This window comes from Macaca thibetana, chromosome X (genome assembly GCF_024542745.1).
Source record: "Macaca thibetana thibetana isolate TM-01 chromosome X, ASM2454274v1, whole genome shotgun sequence".
NCBI classification, from domain to species: Eukaryota; Metazoa; Chordata; class Mammalia; order Primates; family Cercopithecidae; genus Macaca; species Macaca thibetana.
The window spans coordinates 72,520,106-72,546,012 of record NC_065598.1 but is presented as its reverse complement, the minus strand read 5'-3'; the positions used below and the strand labels follow the sequence as shown (position 1 = coordinate 72,546,012).

The 25,907-nt window shown below is 35.9% G+C and overlaps 1 protein-coding gene across 1 annotated transcript in view; it reads right to left on the bottom strand.

Moving 5' to 3' along the window:
• Positions 1-25,907, bottom strand: part of MAGEE1 (MAGE family member E1) — a 493,295-nt gene that overhangs the window by 101,695 nt on the left and 365,693 nt on the right. The window lies entirely within an intron of this gene.

Below are 25,907 nucleotides of genomic sequence, written 5' to 3'. Positions count from 1 at the left end.
TTCAAACTATACTATAAGGGCATAGTCACCAAAATAGCATGTACTGGTTTAAAAATAGGCACATAGACCAATGTAAGAGAAAAAAGAACCCAGAAATAAACTTAAATACTTACATCCAAGTGATCTTTGACAAAGCAAACAAAAACATAAAGTGAGGAAAGAGCACCTTATACAACAAATGGTACTGTGATAATTGGCAAGCCACATGTAGAAAAGTAAGACTGGATCCTCATCTCTTGTCTTATACAAAAATCAACTCAAGATGGATTAAAGACATAAATCTAAGACCCGAAACCATAAACATTCTAGAAAATAACATCAGAAAAATCCTTCTAGAAATAGCTTAGGCAAAGACATCACAACCAAAAACCCAAAAGCAAATGCAATAAATAAATAAATAAATAAATAAATAAATAGATGGGAATTAAGTAAATGAAAAATCTTGTGCACAACAAAAGAAATAATCAGTAGAGTAAACAGACAACCCACAGAGTGGGAGAAAATTTTCACAATCTATACTTCCAACTGAGGACTAATATTTAGAATCTACAAAGATCTCAAACAAATCAACAAGAAAAAAAAAATCCCATCAAAAAGTGGGCTAAGGACATGAATAGGCAAGTCTCAAAAGAAGATATACAAATGGCCAAAAAGCATATGGCAAAAATGCTCGAAATCACTAATGATCAGAGAAATGCAAATCAATCCCACAATGCAATACCATCTCACTCCTGCAAGAATGGCCATAATCAAAAAATCAAAAAATAACAGATGTTGGCACGGATGCAGTGAAAAGGAAACACTTTTATATTGTTGGTGTGAAACACTTTTATATTGTTGGTGGGAATGTAAACTAGTAAAACTATTATGAAAAACAGTGAAGAGATTTATTAACGAACTAAAAGTGGATTTGCCATTTGATTCAACAATCCCACTACTAGGTATCTACCTAGAGGAAAAGAAGTCATTATACAAAAAGATACTTGCACACACATGTTATAGCAGCACAATTGCAAAAATATGGAACCTATATATATGTGTGTGTATATATACATACATATACACATATATAGGTGTATATATACATATATATACACACTACTACATATGGAACCAAAATATATCTATATATGAATACTACTCAGCCATAAGAAGAAATAAAATAATGGAATTTGCAGCAACCTGGATGGAATTGGAGACTATTAGTCTAAGTGAAGTGACTATGAATGGAAAACCAAACATAGTTTGTTCTCCCTAATATGTGGGAGCTAAGCAATGAGAATGCAAAGGCATAAGAATAATACATTAATCTTTGGTCATATGGTACATCAAGTTCTAGATCCCTGAGGAATCGCCATACTGTTTTCCATAATGGTTGAACTAGCTTACAATCCCACCAACAGTGTAAAAGTGTTCCTATTTCTCCACATCCTCTCCAGCACCTGTTGTTTCCTGACTTTTTAATGATCGCCATTCTAACTGGTGTGAGATGGTATCTCATTGTGGTTTTGATTTGCATTTCTCTGATGGCCAGTGATGATGAGCATTTTTTCATGTGTCTGTTGGCTGTATGAATGTCTTCTTTTGAGAAATGTCTGTTCATATCCTTTGCCCACTTTTTGATGGGGTTGTTTGTTTTTTTCTTCTAAATTTGTTTGAGTTCTTTGTAGGTTCTGGATATGAGCCCTTTGTCAGATGAGTAGATTGCAAAAATTTTCTCCCATTCTGTAGGTTGCCTGTTCACTCTGATGGTAGTTTCTTTTGCTGTGCAGAAGCTCTTTAGTTTAATGAGATCCCATTTGTCAATTTTGGCTTTTGCTGCCGTTGCTTTTGGTGTTTTAGACGTGAAGTCTTTGCCCATGCCTATGTCCTGAATGGTACTACCTAGGTTTTCCTCTAGGATTTTTATGGTATTAGGTCTAACATTTAAGTCTCTAATCCATCTTGAATTAATTTTCGTATAAGGAGTAAAGAAAGGATCCAGTTTCAGCTTTCTACTTATGGCTAGCCAATTTTCCCAGCACCATTTATTAAATAGGGAATCCTTTCCCCATTTCTTGTTTCTCTCAGGTTTGTCAAAGATCAGATGGCTGTAGATGTGGGGTATTATTTCTGAGTGTTCTGTTCTGTTCCATTGGTCTATATCTCTGTTTTGGTACCAGTACCATGCTGTTTTGGTTACTGTAGCCTTGTAGTATAGTTTGAAGTCAGGTAGCGTGATGCCTCCAGCTTTGTTCTTTTGACTTAGGATTGCCTTGGAGATGCGGGCTCTTTTTTGGTTCCATATGAACTTTAAAGCAGTTTTTTCCAATTCTGTGAAGAAACTCATTGGTAGCTTGATGGGGATGGCATTGAATCTATAAATTACCTTGGGTAGTATGGCCATTTTCAGAATATTGATTCTTCCTATCCATGAGCATGGTATGTTCTTCCATTTGTTTGTGTCCTCTTTTATTTCACTGAGCAGTGGTTTGTAGTTCTCCTTGAAGAGGTCCTTTACATCCCTTGTAAGTTGGATTCCTAGGTATTTTATTCTCTTTGAAGCAATTGTGAATGGAAGTTCATTCCTGATTTGGCTCTCTGTTTGTCTGTTACTGGTGTATAAGAATGCTTGTGATTTTTGCACATTAATTTTGTATCCTGAGACTTTGCTGAAGTTGCTTATCAGCTTAATATGGCCCAGCCATCCCATTACTGGGTATATACCCAAAGGATTATAAATTATGCTGCTATAAAGACACATGCACATGTATGTTTATTGCAGCACTATTCACAATAGCAAAGACTTGGAATCAACCCAAATGTCCATCAGTGACAGATTGGATTAAGAAAATGTGGCACATATACATCATGGAATACTATGCAGCCATAAAAAAGGATGAGTTTGTGTCCTTTGTAGGGACATGGATGCAGCTGGAAACCATCATTCTTAGCAAACTATCACAAGAACAGAAAACCAAACACCGCATGTTCTCACTCATAGGTGGGAACTGAACAATGAGATCACTTGGACTCGGGAAGGGGAACATCACACACCGGGGCCTATCATGGGGAGGGGGGAGGGGGGAGGGATTGCATTGGGAGTTATACCTGATGTAAATGACGAGTTGATGGGTGCAGCACAGCAACATGGCACAAGTATACATATGTAACAAACCTGCACGTTATGCACATGTACCCTACAACTTAAAGTATAATAATAATGAATAAATTAAAAAAAAAATCTTTGGGTACCTGGGGTAAAGTTTGGGGGTGGCAAGAGTTAAAAGACTACACACTGGGTAGATTTTACACTGCTCAGGTGATGGGTGCACCAAAATCTCAGAAATCACCACTTAAGTACTTGTTCTTGTAACCAAACACCACCTGTTTCCCCAAAAGCTATTGAAATTTAAAAAAAGAAAATATTTTTAAAAGACAATCCAGGAAAACATGGTCTCACCAAATGAACTAAATAAGGCACCAGGAAACAATCCTGGAGAAACAGAAATATGTGATCTCTCAAAAAGAAAATCCAAAATAGCTATGTTCAAGAAACTCAGAGAAGTTCAAGATAACACACAAAGGAATTCAGAATTCTATCAGAAAAATTTAACAAAAAAAAAATTAAAAATAATCAAGCACAAAATACATAGTTTAAAAATGTAATTGGCAAACTGAAATAATAAATTGCACTGTCTTTTAATTGCATAATTGAGCAAGCAAGCAGAAGAAAAAATATTAAGCTGGAAGAAAGGCTAACTGAAAATACACAGTAAAAAGAGACAAGGAAACAAAACCAAACAATGATGAAGCTAGCCTACGGGATTTAGAAAATAGCCTCAGAATAGTAAATATAAGAGTTATTGGCTTTAAAGAGGAGGTAGAGTAAGTAATAAGGCTAGAAAGTTTACAATACACAATGATAATAGAGAATTTCACAAACCTAAAGAAAGATATCAATATATAAGTACAAGAAGGCTATAGAACACCAAGCAGGTTTAACCCAATGATGCTTACCTCAGGGCATTTGGAAAGTAAACTCGCAAATATTAAGGATTAAAATATCTAACAGAAAGAGAAAAGAAACAAATAAGATACAATGGAGCTCCAATAAGTCTGCTGGGAGGGAGTGGTATTACATATGTAAAGTGCTGGGAAAAAAAAAAAAAAAAACTAGTCTAGTATTCTAGGGTATATATATCCAGCAAAATTTTCTTTTAACACGAAGGAGAAACAAAGAAATTCCCAGACAAATAAAAAACATTAGAATATTTTTCAACACCAGACCTATTCTACAAAAAATGCTAAAGAGTGTACTTTAGTCAGAAAGAAAAGAACATTAATGAGTAATAATAAATCATCCGTAGGTACAAAACTCATTGATGGCAGAAGATATTCCATGCAAATGGAAACCAGAAAGAGCAGGAGTAGTTATACTTATGTCAGACAAAACAGATTTCAAGATGAAAGCTATAAAAACAGGCAAAGAAGGTTATTATATAGTAATAAAATGGTCAATTCAGCAAGAGTATATAAGAATTTTTAATATATATGCACCCAACAATGGAGCACCCAGATATATATATAATATATTATATATACATTATATATACATTACATTATATATACATTACATTTAATATATTATATATTATATATTATATATACATTATATATATTACATTTACTATATTATATATCATATATACATTATATATATAATATATACTATATATATATAATTGATTTTCATATGTTGAACCAGACTTGCATCCCAGGGATGAAGCTGACTTGATTGTGGTGGACAATTTTTTGATATGCTGCTGGATTCAGTTTGCCAGATTTAATTGAAGATTTTTGCATCTCTGTTTCTCAGGGACATTGACCTGAAATTTTCTGGGTTTTGTTTTGTATTGTTTTGTTTTGTTTTGTGTGTGTGTGTGTGTCTGCCAGGTTTTGGTATCAGGATGATGCTGGCCTCACAAAATGAGTTAGCTAGGAGTTCCTCTTTTCATCTTGTTTGGAATAGTTTCAGAAGGAATGGTGCCAGCTCTGCTTTGTATCTTTGGTAGAATTTGGCTGTGCATCCATCTGGTCCTGGGCTTTTTTTGGTTGCCAGGCTATTAATTACTGCCTCGATTTCAGAACTTGTTATTTGTCTATTCAGGGATTCAACTTCTTTCTGATTTTTACTTAGGAGGGTGTATGTATTCAGGAATTTATTAATTTCTTCTAGGTTACCTAGTTTATTGAGTAGAGGTGTTTATAGTCTCCTCTGATGGTAGTTTGTATTTCTGTGGGATCAGTGGTGATATCCTCTTTATTATTTTTTATTGGGTCTATTTGATTCTTCTCTCTGTTCCTCTTCATTAGTGTGGCTATCAGTCTATCTATTTTGTTAATCTCTTCAACAAACCAGCTCCTTTTTAATTTGTTTGCTCTTGCTTCCATATTTCTTTTAATTGTGATGTGAGGGCATCAAATTTAGATCTTACCCACTTTCTCGTGGGCATTTAGAGTTATAAGTTTTTCTCTAAACACTGCTTAAGCTGTGTCCCAGAGAATCTGGTATGTTTTGTCTTTTTTCTCACTGGTTCCAAAGGATTTATTTTTTTCTTCCTTAATTTCGTTATTTACCCTGTAGTCATTCAGGAGCAGATTGTTCAATTTCCATGTAGCTGTGCAGTTTTGATTGAGTTTCTTACTCTTGAGTTTTAATTTCATTGCACTGTGGTCTGAGAGACTTTTTGTTGTGATTTCCATTATTTTGCATTTGCTGAGGAGTGTTTTACTTTCAATTATGGTGTCAGTTTTAGAATGAGTGAGATGTGGTGCTGAGAATTATCTATTTTGTGTTGAGTTAGGGTAGAGAGTTCTGCAGTTGTCTATTAGGTCCACTTTGTCCAGAGCTGGGTTCAAGTCCTGAATAGCCTTGTTAATTTTCTGCCTCATTGATCTAATATTGACAGTGGTGTGGTAATGACCCCCACTATTAATGTGTGGGAGTCTACATCTCTTTGTAGGTCTCTAAAAACTTGCTGTATGAATCTGGGTGCTCCTGTATTGGGGGCATATATATTTAGGATAGTTGGCTCTTCTTGTTGCATTGATCCCTTTATCATTAGGTCATGCAATTCTTTGTCTTTCTTGATCTTTGTAGGTTTAAAGTCTGTTTTATCAGAAACTAGGATTGCAACCCCTGCCTTTGTTGTTGTTGTTGTTGTTGTTATTGTTTCCATTTGCTTGGTAAATATTTCTCCATCCCTTTATTTTGAACCTATGTGTGTCTTTGTACAGTAGATCAGTCTCTTGAATACAGCACACCATTGGGTCTTGATTTTTAATCCAATTTACCAGTCTGTGTCTTTTAATTGAGGCATTTAGCCCATTTACATTTAAGGTTAATATTTTCATTGTGAATTTGATCTTGTCATTATGATGCTACCTGGTTATTTTGCCTGTTAGCTGATGCAGTTTCTTCATAGTATCGATGGTCTTTACAATTTGGTATGCTTTTGCAGTTGCTTGTACCAGTTTTTCCTTTCCATATTTAGTGCTTCCTTCAGGAGCTCTTGTAAGGCAGGCCTGGTGGTGACAAAATCTCTCAGCATTTGCTTGCCTGAAAAGGATGTTATTCTCCTTCTCTTATTAAGCTTAGTTTGGCTGGATATGAAATTCTGGATTGAAAATTCTTTTCTTTAAGAATGTTGAATATTGGTCCCCACTCTCTTCTGGCTTGTAGGGTTTCTGAATAGAGATCCACTGTTAGTCTGCTTGGCTTTCCTTTGTGGGTAACCTGACATTTATCTCTGGCTGACCTTAACATTTTTTCCTTCGTTTCAACAATGGTGAATCTGATGATTATGTGTCATGTGATTGCTCTTCTCTAGGAGTATTTTTGTGGTGTTCTCTCTTTTTCCTGAATTTGAATGTTGACCTGTCTTACTAGGTTGGGGAAGTTATCCTGGATAATATCCTGAAGGCTGTTTTCCAACTTGGTTCTAATCTCCCAATCACTTTCAGATACACCAATTAAATGTAGGCTTGGTCTTTCACATAGTTACATATTTCTTGGAGGTTGTGTTTTTTCCTTTTTGTTATTTTTTTTCTAATATTGTCTTCATGCTTTATTTGATTAAGTTGATCTTCAGTTTCACATATTCTTTCTTTCGATTTATTGATTTGGCTATGGATACTTGCGTATGCTTCATGAAGTTCTCGTGCTGTGTTTTTCAGCTCCATCCAGTCATTTATGTTCTGCTCTAAACTGGTTATTCTAGCTAATAATTCCTCTAACCTTTTTTGAAGTTTCTTAGCTTCCTTGCATTGGGTTAGGTCATGTTCCTTTATCTTGGAGGAGTTTGTTTTCACCCACCTTCTGAAGCCTACTTCTGTCAACTCATCAAACTCATTCTCTAATTTTGTTCCTTTGCTGGTGAGTATTTGTGATCCTTTGGAGGAGAAGAGGCATTCTGGTTGTTTGAATTTTTAGTCTTTTTGCACTGATTTTTCCTCATCTTCATGGATTTAACTACTTTTGATCTTTAATGTTGGTGACCTTCAGAAGTGGTTTATGTGGGGACGTTCTTTTTGTTGATGTTGTTGCTATTCCTTTCTGTTTGTTAATTTTATTTCAAACAGTCAGAACCCTCTGCTACAGGTTTGCTGGGGTTTGTTGGAGGTCCACTCCAGATCCTGTTTGCCTGGGTATTACCAGCGGAGGCTGCTGAACAGCAAAAAATGCTGCCTGTTCCTTCCTCAGGAAGCTTTATCCCAGAGGGGCACCCACCAGATGCCAGCCAGACCTCTCCTGTATGAGCTGTCTGTCGATCCCTGCTGCAAGGTGTCTCCCACTCAGGAGACATGGGGGTCAGGGACCCACTTGAGGAGGCACTCTCTCCCTTAGCAGAGCTTGAGTCCTGTGCTGGGAGGGAGACCTGCTGCTCCCTCCAAAGCCAGCAGGCAAGAACGTTTAGTCTTCTGAAGCTGCGCCAACAGCCATTCGCTCCCCCAGGTGTTCTTTCTCAGGGAGATGGGAGTTTTATCTATAAGCCCCTTACTGTGACTGCTGCCTTTCTTTTAGAGATGCTATGCTGAGAGAGGAGGAACCTAGAAAGGCAGTCTAGCTATAATTTGCCAAGCTGCAGTGGGCTTTACCAAGTTAGAATTTCCTGGCAGCTTTCTTTACACATTGAGGGAAAAATCACCTACTCAAACTTCAGCAATGGCGAGCATCCTCGCCCCCACCAAGCTCAAGGGTCCCAGGTTCACTTCAGTGTGTTTTGCATGCAGCAAGAGTTTTCAACCCAGAATTTCATGTCCAGCCAAACTAAGTTTCATAGGTGAAGGAGAAATAACATACTTTACAGAAAAGCAAATGCTTAGAGATTTTGTTACCACCAGGCCTGCCCTAAAAGAGATCCTGAAGGAAGCATTAAACATGGAAAGGAACAACATGTAACAGCCATTGCAAAAACCTGTAAAAAGGTAAAGTCAATCGAAGCTAGGAAGAAACTGCAACAAGTAGTGAGCAAAATAAGCAGCTAATATCATAATTACAGGATCAAGTTCACATATAACAATACTAACCATAAATGTAAATGGAGTAAATGGTCCAATTAAAAGACACAGACTGGCAAATTGGATAAAGAGTCAAGACCCATCTGTTTGCTGTATTCAGGAGACCCATCTCATGCAGAGACACACACAGGCTCAAAATAAAGGGATGGAGGAAGATTACCAAGCAAATGGAAAACAAAAAAAGAGCAGGGGTTGCAATCCCAGTCTCTGATAAAACAGACTTTAAATCATCAAAGATCAAAAGAGACAAAGAAGGCCATTAAATAATGGTAAAGGGATCAATTCATCAGGAAGAGCTAACTATCCTAAATATATATGTGCCCAATACAGGAGCACCCAGATTCATAAAGCAAGACCTTAGAGACTTACAAAGAGACTTAGACTCCCATACAATAATAATGGGAGACTTCAACACCCAACTGTCAACATTAGACAGATCAACGGACAGAAAGTTAGCAAGGATATCCAGGAATTGAACTCGACTCTGTACCAAGCAGACCTAAGAGACATCTACAGAACTCTCCACCCCAAATCAACAGAATATACATTCTTCTCAGCACCACATTGCACTTATTCCAAGATTGACCACATAGTTGGAAGTAAAGCACTCTTCAGCAAATGGAAAAGAACAGAAATTGTAACAAACTGACTCTCAGACCACAGTGCAATCAAACTAGAACTCAGGACTTAAAAACTCAATCAAAACTGCTCAACTGGAGGGAAACTGAACAACCTGCTCCTGAATGACTACTGGGTACATAACAAAATGAAGGCAGAAATAAAGATGTTCTTTGAAACCAATGACGACAAAGATACAACATACCAGAATCTCGGGGACACATTTAAAGCAGTGTGTAGAGGGAAATTTATAGCACTAAATGCCCACAAGAGAAAGCAGGAAAGATCTAAAATTGACACCCGAACATCACAATTAAAAGAACTAGAGGAGCAAGAGCAAACACATTCAAAAGCTAGCAGAAGGCAAGAAATAACTAAGATCAGAGCAGAACTGAAGGAGATAGAGACACAAAAAACCCTCCAAAAAAAATCAAAAAATCCAGGAGCTGGTTTTTTGAAAAGATCAACAAAATTCATAGACCACTAGCAAGACTAATAAGAAGAAAAGAGAAAAGAATCAAAGAGATGCAATAAAAAATGATAAAGGGGATATCACTACCAATCCCACAGAAATATAAACTACCATCAGAGAATACTATAAACACCTCTACGCAAATAAACTAGAAAACCTAGAAGAAATGGATAATTTCCTAGACACTTACACTCCCCCAAGACTAAACCAGGAAGAAGTTGAATCCCTGAATAGACCAATAGAAGGCTCTGAAATTGAGGCAATAATTAACAGCCTACCAACCAAAAAAAGTCCAGGACCAGATGGATTCACAGCCGAATTCTACCAGAGGTACAAGGAGGAACTGGTACCATTCCATCTGAAACTATTCCAATAAATAGAAAAAGAGGGAATCCTCCCTAACTCATTGTATGAGGCCAACATCATCCTGATACTAAAGCCTGACAGAGATACAACAAAAAAAGAGAATTTTAGACCAATATCCCTGATGAACATCGATGCAAAAATCCTCAATAAAATACTGGCAAACTGAATCCAGCAGCACATCAAAAAGCTTATAAACCACGATCAAGTGGGCTTCATCCCTGGGATGCAAGACTGGTTCAACATACGCAAATCAATAAACATAATCCAGCATGTAAACAGAACCAAAGACAAGAACCACATGATTATCTCAATCGATGCAGAAAAGGCCTTTGACAAAATTCAACAGCCCTTCATGCTAAAAACGCTCAATAAATTCGGTATTGATGGAATGTATCTCAAAATAATAAGAGCTGTTTATGACAAACCCACAGCCAATATCATACTGAATGGGCAAAAACTGGAAAAATTCCCTTTGAAAACTGGCACAAGACAGGGATGCCCTCTCTCACCACACCTATTCAACATAGTGTTGGAAGTTCTGGCTAGGGCAATCAGGCAAGAGAAAGAAATAAAAGATATTCAGTTAGGAAAAGAAGAAGTTAAATTGTCCCTGTTTGCAGATGACATGATTGTATATTTAGAAAACCCCATTGTCTCAGCCCAAAAATTCCTTAAGCTGATAAGCAAAGTCTCAGGAGACAATATCGATGTGCAAAAATCACAAGCATTCTTATACACCAGTAACAGACAAATAGAAAGCCAAATCACGAATGAATTCCCATTTACAATAGCTTCAAAGAGAATAAAATACCTAGGAATCCAGCTTACAAGGGATGTGAAGGACTTCTTCAAGGAGAACTACAAACCACTGCTCAGTGAAATAAAAGAGGACACAAACAAATGGAGGAACATACCATGCTAATGGATAGGAAGAATCAATATTGTGAAAATGGCCATACTGCCCAAGGTAATTTAAAGATTCAATGCCATCTCCATTAGGTTACCAATGACTTTCTTCACAGAATTGGAAAAAACTGCTTTAATGTTCATATGGAACCAAAAAAGAGCCCACATTGCCATGACAATCCTAAGCCAAAAGAACAAAGCTGGAGGGATCACACTACCTGACTTCAAACTACATTACAAGGCTACAGTAACCAAAACAACATGGTACTGGTACCAAAACAGAGATATCGACCAATGGAAAAGAACAGAACACTCAGAAATAATACCCCACATCTACAGCCATCTGATCTTTGACAAACCTGACAAAAACAAGAAATGGGGAAAGGATTCCCTATTTAATAAATGGTGCTGGGAAAATTGGCTAGCCATAAGTAGAAAGCTGAAACTGGATCCTTTCCTTACTCCTTATACAAAAATTAATTCAAGATGGATTAGAGACTTAAATCTTAGACCTGAGACCATAAAAACCCTAGAAGAAAACCTAGGTAATACCATTCAGGCAGGACATAGGCATGGGCAAGGACTTCACGTCTAAAACACCAAAAGCAATGGCAACAAAAGCCAAAATTGACAAATGGGATCTCATTAAACTAAAGAGCTTCTGCACAGCAAAAGAAACTACCATCAGAGTGAACAGGCAACCTACAGAATGGGAGAACATTTTTGCAATCTACTCATCTGACAAAGGGCTAATATCCAGAACCTGTAAAGAACTCAATCAAATTTACACGAAATAAACAAATAACCCCATCAAAAAGTGGGCAAAGGATATGAACAGACACTTCTCAAAAGAAGACATTCATACAGCCAACAGACACATGAAAAAATGCTCATCATCACTGGCCATCAGAGAAATGCAAATCAAAACCACAATGAGATATCATCTCACAACAGTTAGAATGGCAATCATTAACAAATCAGGGAACAACAGGTGCTGGAGAGGATGTGGAGAAATAGGAACACTTTTACACTGTTGGTGGGACTGTAAAGTAGTTTAACCCTTGTGGAAAACAGTGTGGCAATTCCTCATGGATCTGGAACTAGTAATACCATTGGACCCAGCCATCCCATTACTGGGGATATACTCAAAGCATCATAAGTCATGCTGCTATAAAGACACAAGCACACGTATGTTTATTGCGGCACTATTCACAATAGCAAAGACTTGGAATCAACCCAAACGTCCATCAGTGACAGTCTGGATTAAGAAAATGTGGCACATACACACCATGAAATACTATGCAGCCATAAGATAGGATGAGTTTGTGTCCTTTGTAGGGACATGGATACAGCTGAAAACCATCATTCTCAGCACACTATTGCAAGAACAAAAACCAAGTACCACAAGGTCTCATTCATAAGTGGGAATTGAACAATGAGATCACTTGGACACAGGAAGGGAAGCATCACACACCGGGTCCTATTGTGGGAAGTGGGGAGGGGGGAGGGATAGCATTAGGAGATATAGGAGATATACCTATTGTAAATGACGGGTTAATGGGTGCAGCACACCAACATGGCACATGTATACATATGTGACAAACCTGCACGTTGTGCACATGTACCCTAGAACTTAAAGTATAATAAAAAAAAAAAAAAAAGAAAATAATTTCAAGCCATTGGATCTTTGCTTGCTGGGCTTGGTGGGGAGGGGAGTCTGCTGAGTTAGACTACTTGACTCCCTGGCTTCAGCTCCCTTTCCAGGGGAGTGAACGGTTCTGTCTTGCTGGCATTGAAGGAGCCACTGGGGTAAGAAAAAAAAAAATCTCCTCCAGCTAGCTTGGTGTCAGCCCAAATGGCTGCCCAGTTTTATGCTTGAAACCCAGGGCTCTGATGGTGTAGGTACCTGAGGGAACCTCCCTGTCGGTGGGTTGAGAAGACCTTGGGAAAAGCATAGTATCTGGGATGGAATTCACCATTTCTCACGACATAGTTCCCCATTCCTTCCCTTGGCCAGGGGAGGGACTCCCCTGACCCCTTGTAATTCCCGGGTGAGGCGAGTTCCCACCCTGCTTTGGCTCACCCTCCATGGGCTGCACCCACTATCTAACCAGTCCCATTGAGATGAGCCAGATACCTCAGTTAGAAATGCAGAAAGCACCCACCTTCTGCATTGAACTCGCTGGGAGCTGCTGATCAGAGCTCTTCTTATTTGGCCATCGTGCCAGCCCAGATCCAAAGCAAGTCTTAAAACATTCAAATTAAAGTAATATCAAGAATCTCCTCTGACCACAACGATATAATGCTAGAAATTAATAAGGATAATTTTGGAAACTATGCAAATACATAGATATTAAATAATATACTCCATAATGACCAGTGGAATGATAAATAATTTTTTAAAAATTGAGAAATTTTCTGAAACAAGTGATAATGAAAACACAACTATGGAATACAGCAAAAGCAGTACTAAGAGGAAAATGTATATTTACATCAAATAAAACACTTCAAATAAACCACTTATTTATGCATTTAAAGAAGTAGAAGAGTAACAGCAAACCAAATCCATAATTAGTAGAAGAGAAAATATAGTAAAGATCAGAGTGTAAAAAAAATGGAAATAAAGAAAACACACAATATCAATGAAACAAAAAGTTTGCTGTTTTAAAAGCTAAACAAAATTGACAAAACATTAGCCAGACTAACTTAAAAAAAGATCCAAATAAATGAAATCAGAGTTGACAAAAGATACACTAGAACTGATACTGCAGAAATTCAAAGAGTTATCACTGGCTGCTATAAGCAACTACATACCAATAAATTAGAAACTCTGGGGGTAATGGATAAGTTCTTAGACAGATGGAACTTATCAAGATTAAACCATGAAAAAATCTAAAACCTAAACAGAGCAATAAGAGGTAATGAGATTGAAGACATAATAAAAACTCTCCAAATAAAGGTCCAGAACCCAATGGCTTCACTGAAGAATTCTACCAAACATTTGAAGATAAATGAATACTAACTCTTCTCAAACTATTCCAAAAAGTATAGGAGGAGGAAATACACTCAAGGCCATTCTATAAAGCCAGTATTATCCTGATACCAAAGACAAAGACATATCAAAATATGTATATACTAGACAAAGATATATCAAATAAAAAAGAAATCTCCAGGCCAATATCTCTGATAAATATTGACAGAAAAATTCTCAACAAAATAATAGCAAACAGAATTCAACAATACATTAGAAAGATCATTCATCATGACCAAACAGAGTTTATCCCTGAGATGCAAATATGTTTCAGCATATGCAAATCAATCAATGATACACCTTATATCAACAGAAAAAAATGAGAAAAAACATACAATAATTTCAAGTAATGCTAAAAAAGAATTTTATAAAATATAACATCCCTTCGTGATAAAAACTCTAAAAAAATGGATATAGAAGGAATATACCTCAATGTAATAAAAGCCATATATGACAGTTTAACAGCTTGTATCATACTGAATTTTAAAAAACTGAAATTCTTTCCCCTAAGATCTGGAACAAGACAAAAATGCCCACTTTCACAACTGTTATTCAACATAGCCCTTGGAATTCTAGCTAGAGCAATCAGACAAAGAAAAAAAAATTGTGATCTAATTTGGCTAATTTGGAAAGCAAGATGTCAAATTATCCTTGTTTGCTGATGATATAATCTTATATTTCGAAAATTTGAAAGAGTAAGCCAAGAAACTATTAAAACTAAAAAAAAAAAAAAGTTACATAGAGTTGTGAGACACAAAATCAACATACAACAATCAGTAGCATTCTGGACGCTAACAGAAAACAAACTGAAAAAAAAATTTTAAATAGTCCTATTTACAATAGCCACAATTAAATTTAAATACTTAGGAATTAATTTAACTAAAAAAAAATCAAAGATTATTATAATGAAAACTATAAAACACTGATGAAAGAAATAGAAGAGCACACTCCAAAGTGCAAAGATATTTTATGTTCACTGATTAGCAGAATCAATAACGTTAAAATGTCCATACTACTCAAAGCAATTTACAGATTCAGTGCAATCTTTATCAAAATACCAATGACTTTTTTCAGAAAAATAGAAAAAAGTAAACCTAAAATTTATATGGAACCACAAAGTATCCAAAATAACCAAAGTTATCCTAAGCAGAAAGAACAAAACTGAAGGAATCATATTACCTGACTTCAAATTATGCTACACAGCTATAGTAACCAAAACAGCAAGGTACCAACATAAAAACAGACATCTAGGCCAATAGAACAGAACAGAGAACATAGAAACAAATTCATACACCTACAGTGAACTCATTTTCAACAAGAGTGTCAAAAAATACACCGGGGAAAAGACAGTCCCTTCAATGAATGATGCTGGGAAAAGTCAATATTCTTATGTAGAAGAATAAAACTAGACCTTATATCTTATTTTATATATATATATATATATATATATATATATATATATTTATATATATATATATAAATCAAATACAAATTATTAAATACTTGAATGTAAAACCTCAATCTATAAAACTAGTATAATAAAACATTGTGGAAACTCTCCAGAACATCAGTCTTGGAAAAGATATTTTGAGTAATATCCCACAAACCCAGGCACTACAAGCAAAAATTTAAAAAACAAAAATAGAACACATCAAGTTAAAAATCTGCACAGCAAAGAAAACAAATAAAGTGTAGAAACAACTCACAGTATGAGAGAAAATATCTTCAAACTACACATCTGACAAGGGTTTAATAATCAGAATATGTGAAAGTTTAAACAACTGTATAGGAAAAATTATAATTATGCAATTAAAAATGGGCAAAATATTTGAATAGACATTTGCTAAAGAAGATATACAAATGGCAAACAGTCATATGAAAAGTTGCTCAACATAATTGATCATTAGAGAAATGCAAATCAAAACTACAATGAGATATCATCTCGTCCCAGATAAAATGGCTTATATCCGAAAGACAGGAAATAACAAATGCTGTTGTGGAGAAAATTGAAGCTTCATATACTGTTGGTTGGAATGTAAGTTAGTACAACCACTATAAAGAAGAGTTTAGAGGTTCCTCAAAAAGCTAAAAATAGAGACATTATATAATCCAGCAACCCAACTGCTGGGTATATAACTGAAAGAAAATCAATGTATATAAGAGGTATCTGCACTCTTATTTTTGTTTCACCTCTGTTTACAATAATTAAGTTTTGAAAGCAACCTAAATGTTCAACAGGTAAATGGATAAAGTACATGTGGAGAAAAGAAAACGGTGGTTCAGCAGTAGGACTAACTTGCAGCTCCCACTTGGATGAAAAGACTAGCATGTGGAAACTCACATCGTAAACTTTTGCTTCAGGAACTACTGCAGAAACATACCAGAAAAGCCAATAGAATCCACAGACTTTCTGAAGGAAGTGGATTGCCACTGCAGGCTACGTGGGACCACCGAGGAACTGTGAGTCTGCTTGCTTTCTGAGCTGGGAGGCTTGTAACCTGAAGCAAGGTCTCAGCCCTGCTCACTGGCTGCCTGGAAATAAATTTGGTGCTGTTGGGGGAGGCAGGGTGTGAGATTGGCTTTTGGGGCTGTGGGCTGTGTGGTAGCTGGGTTTCTCCCACTTCCTTGGTGACCTGTGCGACCCAGCAGAGGCAGTCATCATATTCCTGGGAACGTAACTCAATTGGTCTGAGAACCACAACCACACCTCCACCAGCAGCCACAGAAAGCCCCGCCAAAGAATCTGAGCTCAGATACACCTAACTTTGCTCCCACCTGATGGTCTTTACTCAACCTGAGAGCCAAAGAGAAAGGGACATAATCTCCTGGGATAGCTACAGCTCTACCCACTGCCTGACCCTAGGGCAAACTTGTATCTTCCCTATAGTACCGCAGCTAATGTGCTCTTGAAAGCACCACCTCCTAGCTGTAGGCCAGCAACACAAAACCCTTGCAATTAACAAAAATACAACCAAGGACCATCACAAAGTCCACTTCCCTCTTCTACTACCTTTACTGATATAGTTGCTGGTATCCATGGCTGAGAGACCTGAAGATGAATCACATCACAGGACTCTTTACAGACACTCCCTAGTATCACCCTGGAGCCTGGTAGCTCGATGAGTGCCTAGATCCAGAAGAGAAATAACCATCACTGAAGTTCAGCTCTCAGGAAGCCCCATCCCCAGGGAAAAGGGAAGAATGCCACATCAAGTAAACAGCCCATGAGAAAAAGAAATCTGAACAACAACACTTAAGTGCCAGATTGTCCTTCTGACATAGTCTATTCAAATAAAAAGAAACCAGAAATGCAATTCTGTTACTATGACAAAACAAGGTCTTTAACACCCCTAAAATATTACACTAGCTCACTAAGATAAGATCCAAACCAAAAAGAAATACCAGAATTGCCAGAAAACAAATTGAGAAGGTGAATTATTAAGCTAATCAAGGAGGCACCAGATAACAGTGAAGTCCAAATTAAAGAAACAAGCAAAGAAAAAAAAATACAGGATGCAAATGGAAAAATCTCAAGTAAAATTGATAGCATAAATAAAAAATAATCACAACTTCTGAAATGAATGAAACATGTAGAGAAATGTAAAATACACTGGACAGTCTCAACAATAGAATCAAACAACTAAAAGAAAGAACTTCAGAGCTCAAAGACAACACATTCAAATTAACCCAATCTGACAAAGGGTTGGGAGAAAAGAATTACAAAATTGAACAAAGCCTCCAAGAAGTTTGGGATTATGTTAAACAGCCAAACATAAGAATATTTCACGTTCCTGAGAAAGAAAAGAAATCTAAGAGTTTGAAAGATACATTTGAGGGAATAATCAAGGAAAATTTCCCCAGCCTTGCTAGAGATCTAGGCATCCAAATACAAGAAGTTCAAAGAACACTCGGGAAATTCCGTGCAAAAAGATCATCACCTTGGCACATTGTTATCAGATTATCTAATGTCAAGACAAGGGAAAGAGTCTTAAGAGATGTGAAGCAAAGTATCAGGTAACTAACAAAGGAAACCTATTAGATTGACAGCAGATTTCTCAGCAGAAACTCTACAAGCTAGAAGGGATTAGATTCCTAGATTTAGCCTTCTTTAAAAAAATTATCAGCCATAAGTTTTATATCCAATGAAATTAAACTTCATAAATAAAAAAAGTTATATTTTGTGAAAAAAGAAATGATGAGATAATTCGCCTCTACAAAGCCAGCATGACAAGAACTGTTAAAATGAACTCGAAGTCTGGAAAAGCATCCTGAAAATACACCAAAATAGAATCTCCTTAAAGCATAAATCTCACAGGACCTAGATAACAATAACACAATTTAAAAAAAAAAAAAAAAACACAAGATATTCAGGCAACAAATAGCACAATGAATAGAATAGTACTTCGTATCTTAATACTAACACTGAATGTAAATGGCCTAAATGTTCTACTTAAAAGATACAGAATAGCAGAGTAGAAAAGAATTCACCAACCAAATATCTGCAGTTTTCAAGAGACTCACCTGACACATAAAGACTCACATAAACTTAAGGTAAAGGTACAGAAAAAGATGCTATATGCAAATAAACACCAAAAGCAAACAGGAGTAGCTCTTCTTCCATCGGACAAAACAAACTTTAAAGCTACAGCAGTTAAAAAAAAGAAAAGAGAGACATTATATAATGATAAAAGGTCTTGTTTAAAACGAAAGTATCATGATCCTAAATACTGATGCACCTAGTACTGGAGCTTCCAAATTTGTAAAACCGTTACTAATAGACCTAAAAAATGAGATAGCAACACAATAGTGGAGGATGTCAATACTCCACTGACAACACTAGACAGGTCATCAAGACAGAAAGTCAATGAAGAAACAATGAATTTAATGTACGCCCTATAACAAATGGACTGAATAGATATTTACAGAACATTCTACCCAGCAAATACAGAATAAACATTCTATTCCTCAGTACACAGAACATTCTCCAAGATAGACCATATGATAGGCCACAAAATTAGTCTCAACAAATCTAAGAAAGTTAAAATTATACCAAGTACTCTTTTAGAGCACAGTAGAATAAAATTGGAAATCTACTCTAAAAAGAGCCCTTGAAACCATGCAAATACATGGAAATTAAATAACCAGCTACAGAATGATAATTGGGTCAACAATGAAATCTTGATAGAAATTTAAAAATTATTTAAACTGAATGATGATGGTAACATAACCTATCTAACCCTCTTGGATACAGCAAAAGCTGATGCTAAGAGGAAAGTTCATAGCATTAAATGCCTACATCAAAAAGTCTGAAAGAACACAAATAAACAATCTAAGGTCACACCTCAAGGAACTAAAGAAACAAGGAGAAACCAAATCCAAACCCAGCAGAAGAAAGGAAATAACCAAGATCAAACCAGAACTAATTGAAATGAAACAAAATAAAACAAAAATACAAAAGATAAATGAAACAAAAAGCTGTTTCTTTGAAAAGCTAAATAAAATTGATAAACCACTAGTAAGATTAACCAAGAAAATAAGAAAAAATATCTAAATATGCTGAATTAGAAATAAAATAGAAGATATTACAACTGATATCACAGAAATACAAATTATCATTCAAGGCTACTATAAACACCTTTACACACACACACTAGAATATGTAAAGAAGAATAATACATTCCTGAAAATAAATAACTCTCCCAGATTAAACCAGGAAGATATAGAAACTCTGAACAGATCAAGAACAAGCAGCAAGATTAAAATGGTAATTCATGTTACCAACAACAACAACAAAAAAGCCCAGGATCAGATGAATTCACAACTGAATTCTATCAGACATTCAAGGAAGAATTGATGTCAATCCTACTGACATTATTTTTAAAAATAGAGAAAGAGAAAATCCTCTCTAAATCATTCTATGAAGCCAACATCACCCTACTACCCAAACCAGGAAAGGATATAACAAAAAAAGGCAACTACAGACCAATATCCCTGATGATCATAGATGCAAAAATCCTCAACAAAATACTAATGTGCTGAATACAACAGCATATAAAAAGGATAATTCACCATGATCAAGTGGGTTTCATACAAGTTATGCGGCGATGGTTTAACAAATGCAAGTCAATAAATGTAATACACTACATAAACAGAATTAACAACAATAACCACATGATCACCTCAATAGATGCAGAAAAAACAGTTGACAAAACCCAGAATCCCTTTAAGATTAAAACCCTCAGCAAAATTGGCATAGAAGGCACATACCTTAAGGTAATACAAGCCATCTATGACAAACCCACAGTCAACATTATACTGAATAGGGAAAATTTGGAAGCATTCCTCCTGAGAAATGGAACATGACAAGGATGCCCACTTTCTCCACTTATATTCAACATAGTACTGGAATTCCTAGCCAGAGCAATCAGGCAAGAGAAAGAAATAAAGGCATCCAAATTGGTAAAGAGGAAGTCAAACTGTTGCTGTTTGCTGATAACAATTGTATACCTAGAAAACCCTAAAGACTTATCCACAAAGCTCCTAGAACTGGTAAATGAATTCAGGAATGTCTCAGGATAAAAATTTAATGTACACAAATCAGTAGCTCTTCTATACACCAACAGTGACCAAGCTGAGTATCATATCAAGAACTCAACCCCTTTTACAATAGCTGCAAAAGAATAAAATACTTACACGTATACCTAACCAAGGAGGTAAAAGACCTCTATAAAGAAAACTAAAAAACACTGCTGAAAGAAATCATAGATGATACAAAAAATTGGAAACACATCCTATACTCATGGATGGGTAGAATCAACATTTTGAAAATGACCATACTGCCAAAAGCAATCTACAAATTCTATGCAATTCTCATCAAAATACCACCATTATTCTTCACAGAACTAGGAAAAAAAATCCTAAAACTCATAGGAAACCAAAAAAGACCCTTCACGGCCAAAGCAAGACTAAGCAAAAAGGAACAAATCTGGAGTCGTCACATTATCTGACTTCAAACTATATACTACAAGGCCCTAGTCACCAAAACAGCATGGGGCTGGTATAAAAATAGGCATATATACAAATGAAACAGAATTGATGATTCAGAAATAAACCAAAACACTTACAGCCAACCGACCTTCAACAAAGCAAACAAAAACATAATTGGTGAAATGACACCCTATTAAACAAATGGTGCTGAGATAATTGACAAGCCACATATAGAAGAATGAAACTGGATCCTCATCCCTCACCTTATACAAAAGTCAACTCGAGATGGATCAAAGACTCAAATCTAAGACCCGAGACCATAAAGATTCTAGAATATAACATCAGAAAATCCCTTCTAGATGTTGGATTTGGCAAACACTTTTTGACCAAGAACCCGAAAGTAATACAATAAAAACAAAGATAAATAGATGGGACTTAATTTAACAAAAAAGCTTCTGTACAACAAGAACAACAAAAAGTAATAATAATCATCATCATGATCATCAGCAGAGTAAACAGACAACCCACAGAGTGGGAGAAAATCTTCACAATCTACCATTCTGGCAAAGGACTAATATCCAGAGTCTACAAGGAACCCAAACAAAACAGCAAGAAAAAAAAAAATAATAATAATACCATCAAAAAGTGAGCAAAGGACATGAATAGAAAATTCTCAAAATAAGATAAATAAATGGCCCAAAAACATATGAAAAAGTGCTCAACATTACTAATTATCAGGGAAATGCAAATCAAACCCACAACGCGATACCATCTCACTCCTGCAAAATGGCAATAATCAAAAAATCAAAAAATAATAGATGTTGGCATAGATATGGTGAAAAAGGAATACTTTTACAATGTTTGTGGGAATGTAAGCTAGTACAACCATCATGGAAACCTGTGGAGATTCCTTAAATAAATAAAACTAGAACTACCATTTGATCCAGCAATCCCACTCTTGTGTATCTACCCATAATAAAAGTCATTGTACAAAAAAGATACTTGCACACACACATGTTATAGCAGCACAATAGGGAACCAGCCCAAATGCCCATCAATCAATGAGTGGATAAAGAAAATATCTCTCTCTCACACACACACACACACACACACATAAAATGGAATACCACTGAGCCATAAAAAGGAACAAAAAATGGCATTCACAGCAACCTGGATGGAATTGGAGACCAGCATTCTAAGTGAAATAATTCAGTGGTGGAAAACCAAACGGTGTATGTTCTCACTCATAAGTGAGAGCTAAGCTATGTGGATGCAAATGCATAAGAATGATACAATAGACTTTGGGGACTCAGGGGAAAGGGTGGGAGGGTGTGAGGAATAAAAGACTACACATTGGGTACAGCTTGAGTGACAGGTGTACGAAAATCTCAGAAATCACCACTAAAGTGTGTATTCATGTAAAAAATGAACACTTAAATAAAACTATTACATCATTCTTTAAAAAACAGAAAAAAAGGCAGGGGACACATATACACCCTATTCAGTCATAAAAAGTGAGATTCTGTCATTTGCAACAACATGGTTGAAACCGTAAGTTACTATGTGGGTAAAATAAGCCAGGTACAGAAAGACAAACATAGCCTGTTCTCAATTATTTGTGGGATCTAAAAATCAGCACAGTTGAACCCATGGAGATCAGGGAGTAGAAGGGTGGCTACCAGATACCATGAATGGTATTGGGGAACTAGTGGGTATGTTGGTTGATTAATGGATACACAAAATAGTTAGAATGAATAAATAAGGCCTGCTGTTTGATAGAACAATAGATCAAGTATAGTCAGAAATAATTTAATTGTACATTTAAAAATAACTAAAGGAGTATAATTGGATTGCTTGTTACACAAAAAATAAGTGCTTGATTGGATGGCCTTCCCATCTTCCATAATGTAATTATTATGCATTGCATGCCTGTATCAAAATGTGTCATACACCCAAAATATATAGACCTACTATCAACCTATAAAAATAAAAATAAAACAATATATACTTCCCAAAAGTTGACTTCAGTTCATGATTTTTAAAACTCTGAAATAAGTAGGTATAAAAATAACTCAACATAATAAATAGCATATATAAAAATCCCATAACTGACATCATACTTAAAGAAATGATGAGTTGATGACTGCAGCAAACCAACATGGCACATGTATACGTATGTAACAAACCTCACATTGTGCACATGTACCCTAGAACTTAAAGTAAAATTTAAAAAAAAAATCTGAAAGCTTTTCTGCTAAAATCAGGAAGAAGGCCCAGTATGCTCACTTTTGCCACTTCTATTGAACATAGTGCTGGAAATCTTAGCCAAAGAAATTAGTGAAGAAAAAAATAAAAAGAATCTAAATTGAAAATGAAAAATTGAAGTTATCTCTGTTCGCAGACGACATAACCTGAGATGTATGAAACCCTAATGACTCCACCAAAACACTTTCAGAATTAATAAATGCATTCAGTAAAGTTGCAGGGTATAAAATTAGCATTCAAATTCTGTTGAACTTATTTTACCTGCTTTATAATTTCAGCTTTCATGTTAGATTCTGGGGATGCATATGCAGGTGTGTTATGTGTGTACGCAGTGTGATGCTAATGTTGGGATACAAATAATCCTGTCACACAGAGAGTGAACATAGTACCTAGCAGCTAGTTTTTAAATGCTTACCCTTCCCTCCCTCCTTCTTCTAGTAGTCCCCAGTGTTTGTTGTTGTCACCTTTTTATCCATGGGTACCCAAAATTTAGCTCTTACTCACAAGTGAGAACATGTAGTATTTGCTTTTTTGTTCTGAGGTTAATTTGCTTAGAATAATGGTCTCCTGCATCCATGTTGTGGCAAAAGATATGATGTAATTCCTCTTTATGGCTATGTAGCATTCCATGGTGTATATATATCACATTTCAAAAAAATCCAGTCCACCACTGATGAACACCTACATTGATCCCTTATCTTTTCTATTGTGAATAATGCTGTGATAAACATGACTGCATGGCTTTTTTTTTTAGTAATGTAATTTTTTTCTGGATATATACCCAATAATGAGATTGCTGAGTAAAATGGTAGTTTTGTTTTAAGTTCTTTGATAAATCCCCAAACTTCTTTCCACAGTGACTGAACTAATTTACATTCCCACTAATAGTATAAAAGCATTCCTTTTCTTTACAGCCTCACCAGCATCTGTTATTTTTCGGCTGTTTAATAATAACGATTCTTGGCCAGGCATGGTGAGTCATGCCTGTAATCCCAGAACTTTGGGAGGCTGAGGATGATGGGCCACTTGAGGGCAAGAGCTTGAGATAAGCTTGGCCAACATAGCGAAACTCTGTCTCTACTAAAACTACAAAAAATCAGTTGTGTGTGGTGGCATGCACCTGTAATCCCAGCCACTCAGGAGGCTGAGGCACATTAATTGATTGAACCTGGGAGGCAGATGTTGCAGTGAGCCAAGATAGAGCCAATGCACTCCAGCCTGGGTGACAGAGTGAGACTTTGTCTCAAATACTAAAATAATAAGTAACAATAATAATAGCGATTCTGACAGATGACATGAGATGGTGTCTCATTGTGGTTTTAATTTGCATTTTCCTAATGATTAGTGATGTAGAACATTTTTTCATATGATTGTTGGATGCTTGTAGGACTTGTTTTGAGTAGTGTCCATGTCTTTTGACCATTTTTATTGGGATTAATTCGTTCTCATTGTTTAATTGTTTAAAGTCTTTCTAGATTCTGGATAATAGACCTTTGTTGGATACATAAATTGTGAATAGTTTCTGGTACTCTGTAGATAGCCTGTTTACTCTGTTGAGAGTTTCTTTTGATGGTCAAATGTTTTTTAGTTTAATTAGGTCCCACTTTTCAATTTTTGTTTCATTGCAATTGCTTTTGCGGACTTAGCTAAGTACTATTTGCTAAGCCCAGTGTCAAGAATGGTATTTTCCAAGTTGTCTTCTAAGATGTTTGCAGTTTGGGGTCTTATCTTGAAATATTTAATACATTTTCAGTTAGTTTTGTGTATACTGAAAGGTAAGGGTCCAGTTTCGTTCTTCTGCCGATAGCAAGGCTGTCATCTCAGCACTGTTTATTGAATAGGAAGTCCTTCACCCGTTGTTTGTTTTTGTCAGCCTTGTTGGTTAGATGGTTGGAAGTGTACCACTTTATTTCTATGTTTTCTATTCTCTTCCATTGGTCTATGTGTCTGTTTCTGTGCAAGTACCATTTTGTTTTGATTACCATAGCCTTATAGTATAGTTTTAAGTTGGGTAGTGTAATGTCTCAAGGTTTGTTCTTTTTGCTTAGAATTGTTTTGGTTATCCAGGCTCTTTTTTGGTTCCATATAAATTTTAGAATAAATTTTTCTAAATCTTTGAAGAACAACATTGGTATTTTGGTAAGTATAGCATTAGATATGTAGATTGGTTTAGGCAGTATGGCCTTTCAAGAATATTGACTCTTTTAATCCATTAGCATATTTTTTTTCATTTAGTTGTGTTGTTTCTGATTTCTTTCAGCAGTGTTTTGTAATTCTTTTTGTAGAAATCTTTTACTTTCTTGGTTAGCTATATTTATAGTTATTTCACTTTTTGTAGCTATTATAAATAAAATTGTTTTGTGGATTTTACAGTCAAACTGGATAATATTGGTGCATAGAAATGCTACTAATTTTTGAATATTAATTTTGTTTTGTGAAACCCTACTATAATTGTTTACCAGTTCTAGTAGCCCTTTGGCAGTCTTTGGGGTGTTCTAGGGATAGAATTATCTCACCAAAGAAGAGAGAGAGTTTGACGTTTTTTGTTTCTGTTTTTTCCTATTTGAGTGCCTTTTATTTTTTGTTCTTGCCTTATTGCTCTGGCTGGGGCTGCCAGTACTATGTTAAATAGGAGTGGTGATAGTGGGCTTGTTCCAGTCTTGATACAGTTCTGAAAGGGAATGACTCTAGTTTTTGTCC